This window comes from Mesocricetus auratus, unplaced genomic scaffold (assembly GCF_017639785.1).
Source record: "Mesocricetus auratus isolate SY011 unplaced genomic scaffold, BCM_Maur_2.0 Super-Scaffold_100003, whole genome shotgun sequence".
Classification (NCBI taxonomy): Eukaryota; Metazoa; Chordata; class Mammalia; order Rodentia; family Cricetidae; genus Mesocricetus; species Mesocricetus auratus.
Genome location: NW_024429188.1, coordinates 101,948,024 through 101,955,473, shown reverse-complemented (window position 1 = coordinate 101,955,473; position 7,450 = coordinate 101,948,024). Strand labels below are relative to the sequence as shown.

The following is a 7,450-nucleotide window of genomic DNA, read 5'->3' as shown; positions in this document are numbered from 1 at the left end:
GGTGCTGAGAATCCAACCTAGGTCCTCTGGAGGAGTAGCCAGTACTCATAAGCAGTGCTAGCCATCTCGTGAGCCCCCATCAGTGTATTGTATCACAGCAAGAGAAATGAAAGTGGGACAGTTCTAGAGTGCTTTGCTTGTATGTCACGCATGAGGCCTTGTGTTTAGTCCCTAACCACAAAAACAAAAGAAAACCCCTAAAACAGAGGATGCATGCACACTTCCTTTATTGTAATCTATGGATCTGTTGTTTCCATTGAAGCTATCAGTTGCTGGAGACATGAACAGACTGGGAAGATTCTCTATCTGATTAAGACAACTCTTCTCCCTGCATGGAAAAACCACAGAGTCAGGTTAAGCACTTTCAACAACTTCAATGCGAAAAGAAGCATATGGTGGGAAGAAGAAAGAGAGGTCAGGAAGCTGTGAGGCCATGGATCTGAGATGTGAGATCCTACACAGCCTAGGGTTTCTCTAGGCTTAGAGGCAGCTGTGCTCTGGAGGGAGAGATGCATGAGACATTGCCTCCTGAAGTAAAGGACTTGAAGGGGGAGCAGTTCAGCTAGCTACAGAGGGTGCAGTTAGAGTAGAAGCTGGAAGGCCAAAACAGTCCTTTGCTACTTCCTCTATGATATGGGAGAGAAGAGGAGATGGACAGGGTCTGAGCCTTTCTTGGGAAAAGGTGATTGTGCTGAGCAGGATAAGGATTGGGAATGGGAATATCTGTCACAGGCTGTCAGATTCCAGATACACATGACCTTACGGAGGCCGCATCTTTGTCTTATACAATGCATGCACCTCCCAGAAACATCTTCAGCACATTTATCTGGCTTATGCAACCCAGTTGATGGATGCTGTCTCATTCATATTTTTATATTAGGTTACAAACAACCTGAGTAATTTTGCCATTTACTAGTATATGATCTTGGACAAGTTATCTAAACCATAATCCCTAAAACTGTTAGTCTTGACCCAGTGTGAGCCCTGGAGGCAAATTTGGCAACAGTTAAATGTTTCTGAACATACAGCTGTTAAAATTCAAACCCAGGGTCTAAGGATGTGGCTCCTTTGGTAGAGTGCTTGTCTATCATGCACAAAGCCCTGGTTTTGATTTCCACTACTGCATTAAACAAGTCACTGTGGTACTTGCCGGTTAACCCAGCATTAGGGAGGGAAAAAGCAGGAGAATCAGAAGTTCAAAGTCATCTTTGACTGCATAGTAAGTTTGAGGCCAACCTTGCATGAGACACCTGGCTCAAAACAAAACAAGCTTAAAACCAAACATACAATGAATTTGGGATATCTGGCAGCAGTTGCCTATATTGCATCAGCAACTTCCTTGAAGTTTGCTTGTATGTGTACAAAGGACATACTTTGCACTAGACATGCTGTCATGCCAGGCAGCACCACAATGACTGCTGCCTGAAACACCTTAGCTTGGATGCAAGTGAGCATGGTGTATTCATTTTTGTGCTATGGACTGTTGTGTATTTACTATATACAAAGTTTTCTAGTCTTAAAGAAAAATAGTTGTTTTGTTGAGTCAGGGTCTATGTTGCCATGGCTGTTCTGACACTTGCTATGTAGACCAGGCTGGCTTTGAACTCATAGAGATCTGCCTGCTCCTGAGTGCTGGGATTAAAGGCATGTGCCACATACCTAGCTGGGCATAATTGTTAAATTGTGAAAAAAAAACTTTCAATATATCTCTACGATCATACTTCAGCATATAAGTATCATATTAATACATCTTTGGATTGTATCATGTTAGAGTGTTTACTTTTTTAAATTGGTGTTTAAGGCGCTGGAGAAATGGCTCACTGGCTAAGAATGCTTGTTGCTCTTTCAGAGGACCAGAGTTCACTTCCCAGGACCCAGGTAGGTTGCTTACAACTGACTATAATTCCAGCTCCAGGGGGTCCAGCACAATTCTGGCTTCTGTGGGCATCTGCACACATGTACACAAAACTAAAAATAAAAAGTGGTGTTTGATTTCAAACCTAAATAAAAAATAATTTTAAAAAAGTGCTGTTTGAGTTACTGACTTGAGGTTTATATTTTGAAAAGTTGAATGAATTTTGACTTTTGATTTTGAGTTTTAAAAATTAAAACATTTTCCCCCAGAACCAGAAAGACAAATATAGTATGTACTCACTTATTTGTGGATAGCAGACATAAAGTAAAAGATACTCAGCCTACAATCCACAACCCCAGAGAAACTAGAGCCCTCTTCCAGAAACAGATGAGAGCAGATGCAGAAATCCACAACCAACCATTGGGCCAAGCTATTGGACTACAATCAAAGTGAGGGAGGAGTGATAATATGAACAAAGGAGTCAAGACCATGATGTGGAAACCCACAGAACCAGCTGATCCGAGCTAGTGAGCGATCACTGACTCAGGTCTGACAAATGGGGAACCTGCATGAGACCAAACTAGACTCCCTTAATATAGGTGACAATGATGTGACTGGGGAAATATATGAGGCCACTGAGTTAGGTCCCAGATCTAACTCTAATTCACAAACTGACTTAGTGGAGCCCATTTTATATGGAGAGACACCTTGCCCAGCCTAGACAGACACTGGGATGTGGGGAGGTAGAGTTGTGCCTTGGTCCTGCCTCAACAAGATGATGAGACAGACTTAGTAGACTTCCTAGGGGAGGTCTTAACCTCTCTGAGGAGCAGGTGGGAGGTGGGGTGGGGGAGAATCAGGGGGAGCAAGAGGTAAGGAGGGACAGAAAACTGGAATTGGAATGTAAAAATTAAATTAGTAAATATGTTAAAATTAAAACATTTTCAAATTTGTGTATGTGCACGTGTGCATGCAATGTGTGGGTATGTTCATGTAAGCTATGGTACATCTGTGGAGATAAGAGAACTATTTTATGGAGTTAGTTCTCTCCTGCCACCTCTATGTAGACTGTGGGGATTGAACTCATGTTGTCAGGCTTGCATGGCAAGTGTTTTGATCTACTGAGCCATCTTGTTGACTCTGGGATAGAATTTCTCACAGCTTCTGCAATGGCTCTAAGAGTATGTCTGCTGCTTTGCTCTATGTATTTGTGCGAAGCTGTTCTCTCAGGACTGATGATTATAAAATCAAAACATTTATTACACTGAAGATACTCCATGCCTTAACATATTAAAAGTTGAGGCAAGATTTAATTCTTTATGTAAAAATAAACAAAGACATCCATCTTATTAGTATGCAAATTTGCCTTCTTCTTTAATAAAGTGATATACTTACCAAGGAATTGTTTTAAACTTTCTTTATGATTTATTATCGATAAATGTTTAATTTGTATACTTATTTTTATACCTAGGTTCCTGTGAAATTTTTCAGATGAAAAAGGGCCCCATGTAGTAAAAGATCAAGAAGCTCTGGTTTAAGATTTTCTGTCCCTCAATTTGTTTATATGATAAATGGGTAACTCCTGCCCTTACAGAATTTTACAAAGTATTGCTCTCCTTGCTCTGCTCATTGTTTTTTGTGGATGTTACATCACTCATTGCTCTGGAAGCTTGTGTTCTTTGTCTTCCAGTTACTTGGATTATTCCTGAGAAAATAGCCTGTTAATGCAACCTTGTTGGCAAGGCTAAACACACTGGACCCTCTAGTGTTGCTGATGGAGAACTGGAATAGTAGGGGGGATGCATAGTAGTTTGAATGAAATGTCTCCCATACTCTCATACTCATTCATGGGAGTTTGAACGCTTAGTCCACAATTGGTGGCACTGTTTGGAAAGATTAGGCATGTGATCTTTCAGGGGGAAGTGTGTCTTTGGAGACAGTCTTTGAGAGTTTAAACACTTAGACCATTCATTCTTAGTTGCTCTGCACTTGCTGTCTAAGATGTGGGCTCTTAGCATGCTGCTCCAGGTCTCCCTATGTACCTGCTGCCATGCTTCCTCACTGTGACAGTGATGAACTCTAATCCTGTGGGACTTTAAATCCAGATAAACCTTTCCTTCTATAAGTTGCCTTGGTCATTAATGTTTTATCACAGCAATAGAAAAGAAACTAATACAGATGTCAATGTTCCATCTCAGACACATGAAAGGAACATACTGAATTCTTTTATTTTAATATTTCATTTTTGCTGTTCTAGGAATTGAAGCCAAGGTGTGCTAAGCAAGCATTCTATCTCTCATCCATATCCCCAGCCAACAGACTAAATTCTTTGCTTCCTTGATACACTGTCATGGCAGAACTGTTCATGTGATAAAGCCTGCCTTTTGTCCAAACATGATTTAAAACAAATTTATATGACTTAAGTAAAACCATAAGGATTTTTTATATCTTGACAACAATGGCTTCTTGCTCAGCTCAACGGGTACAGAACAAAAACAAGAATCAACTCCAGACTATCATGGTGAAGGTTATGAAACAGAGCAAGAGAATCTGAAATGGACACAGTTATGACTATGTCCCAGTCTCTGCCTTGATACCATACTTCAGCCTGTGGTTAATCATGCAATACAATGGCAAAAGAAATGGATCAGAAAATGAAGGCAAGATGTGTAGATGAGATTCTAGTCACCCATTCATTCAACCAGTGGTGGCAGGCACCGAGTACATATTCTTTGCTAAATAAGCGAATTACTGACTATGTTTGATAATCTTCAGACATGACCCTTCTTGTGCATGGAGTTTACTGTTCACAGTGGTACAGCCTACAGGAAGTAAGACTGCCTTTCTGGGACTCATGTTCCCCATATGTCAAAAGGTGGCGCATTTATTTATATTCTTAAGCAATTATTAGAATTATAATAATACAGGGATAAAACCTCTATAGGCTGTGAATGTTCTCTATGATTGCCCTCTATGTAATAGGTAGGTAAATAGCTGGTATTGTCATTTGAAATTTATATCCTAAGTCTCTTTCAAAGACACCAGGCATATTCTGACTATCTTGTTTTCCTTTCATACCCACTGGAAAGCTCACCAAAACTGGAATCAGTGAGAAAGAGAAAATTCTGCTACACTAGACTAAGTATTACATATAGATAGAGTTTCTGCTACACTGGTCTAAGGATTATAGAGAACAGAGCTCTACTTTGTGTTCTCAAATGGGCTGGATTTCAGATACAGTTCCTGTTGTGCACTGAATAATATTCCCCCTAAAAAATAGGTTGAAGTCCTGTGGGACAATTGTTTGATGGAATGACTTTCCACTATAAAATTACTATTACAATCTGGGTGTGGTAGTCCATGCTCATAAATTCAGGTACTTGGGAGGTTGAGGCAGGAGGATCACAAGTTCAATGATGTCCTCAGATATATAGAGAATCTGAGACCACCTAGACAGTGTAATGTGACTCTCTTAAAATAAAAAACAAACAGCTAGGGATACAGTTCAATAGCAGAGAGATTGCTTAGCATACACAAGAGCTTGGGTTCCATTGCCAGTACCACAGATAAAGACAGCATGACAAAGCAAAAAAGATGGATCCTTATCTGATACCTGGCCTATGTATAGTAAGGTAAATCTGGACACACATACACACACACACACACACACACACACACACACACACTCACATGGAGGTAGTGTGGCGAACACCATGAGATGATACAAACAGAGAAGGGATGAAGGTCACATGCAAATTTAACCCCAGATTGAAATTGTGTAGTTTCTAGTGAATGAACATCTGGAGCGACCTGCAGCTGGAAGAAGATGTTCCATTATAATCTACAGAGTATGGCCCTGCCAACATGTTGATTTCATGTTCTAGGTTTTGAAACGTGAAGCAGTATCTGTTCTTTATAGTGCCATGTTACAGCAACTCCAGGAAAGAACACAGTCCCCACAACACTTCTTCTGCTTGCCATTTAGTTACGGTGACTTTTCCTCTTCTACCCATAAGTATACTTGAAAATTGTGCCTTGATCTAATGTGAGTGTTCAGAACAGCAGAAATGCTTGGTTAGAACACTGAACACCATCTCTCATTAAAAAAAACAAAAAATATGTTTTTGCCTTTTCCAAGACAGGGTATTACTATAAATCCAAGACTGCCCTTGATTCCACTGTTTCAGCATCCCAAGCACTAAGATGACAGGCATGTGCAGGCCCACTCAGCTTATAGTCTTCACACACGTAAAAGGCAAGAGTGACTTCCATTTCCTTCTCTGCTCTCAAATTTGATAGAAAATAGCAAGAGCAGGGACTAGAGAGCTGCCCCATCAACTAATAACACCTGCTGTGTGATTGTGAGGACCAGATTTCAGATCCTAAAACCCATATGACAAGCTGGGCATCCTGCACATGCGTGTAAGCCCAACTCTAAGAGGGGTGGAGACAGGCGGATTGCTGGAGCTTGCTGCCTTCCAGCCTAGATCAGAAAATGCAAGCCCCAGGTTCTGGAAGAGACAGTTTCTTCTGGTCTACAATGCGTACTTTTGAGCAAGGAATCAAAGTCAACATCAACAGCCTTATAGTGTGTCATTCCTGTCAAATGCCCATAACCTGACTCTCAAGAGGAGGACATACAGGACCACTCCAAACTGAAGGACATTCTACAAAATCATCTGCCTAAACTCATCCAAAACAGCAATATCATGTTGGGAATCATTCCAGATTTAAGGAGTATTAAGAAAATATTCATGTCAAATAAATATATTATGTGATTTTAGACCAGACCTTGAGTAATAAAAAACAATTATATAGGTCGCTGGACGATTAAAATTTGAATATGAAGTATAGGCTATATACTACCGTTGTAATTCTTTCCTTTTACTGTTATTGTTTTTGAGATATGTCATTGGTATGTTGTTCAGAATAGCCTCAAATTTGGTGTCTTCTGCCTCAATGCCTGAGTGCTGAAATTACAGCCTAACTTCTTTTGGCTATATATGCAATTTTCTATAAATTCAAAATATTTCAAATTAAGATTTTAAATATATAACTTAGGATGCTGGAGTGATGGCTCAGCAGTTAAGAGTCCTTATTGTTCTTGCAGAGAACCTCAATTTGGTTCACAGAATCTACACTGGGTAGCTCACAACTGCCTATAAATCCAGCTTCAGGGGATCTGATGCCTCTGGGACTCGCATTCATGTGCACATAACACCGTTGCCATATATACACATAATTACAAATAATAAACATAAGCCATATATATGTATATATAAAACTTTGTGGACTTAGGGTGTGGCTGAGTCATAGAACATTTATGTAGCATGTATGAAGCGCTGGGTTTGATCTTCAGCACCTAAAAGAAATATGTACATGTATGTGTAAATACACATACATATATAGTTTTTGCATATCTATATTTAATTTTGAGCTGTTAATCATGTGTCTGATATGCCAGGTGTTAGATATTCAAGAAAGAACATGATATGGTGTGTATCTTTAGCCGGCAGTCTGGGGCAGAAAGGAACATACAGGAGCAAGTATGTACCATGTGATAAAGGCCCATGTGAGAGCTTGAAGATGTTTGCC

At 40.0% G+C, this 7,450-nt stretch overlaps 1 protein-coding gene across 2 annotated transcripts in view; it reads right to left on the bottom strand.

Moving 5' to 3' along the window:
• Nucleotides 1-217: 217 nt before the first annotated feature.
• The window catches only part of LOC121139870 (P2R1A-PPP2R2A-interacting phosphatase regulator 1-like), a 63,131-nt gene continuing 55,898 nt past the window's right edge, over nucleotides 218-7,450 (bottom strand). For both annotated transcript variants that reach the window (XM_040743893.1, XM_040743894.1), the window contains one exon: nucleotides 218-328. The gene's annotated coding sequence lies outside the window, so the exon portion shown is untranslated. The remainder of the gene's footprint in view (nucleotides 329-7,450) is intronic.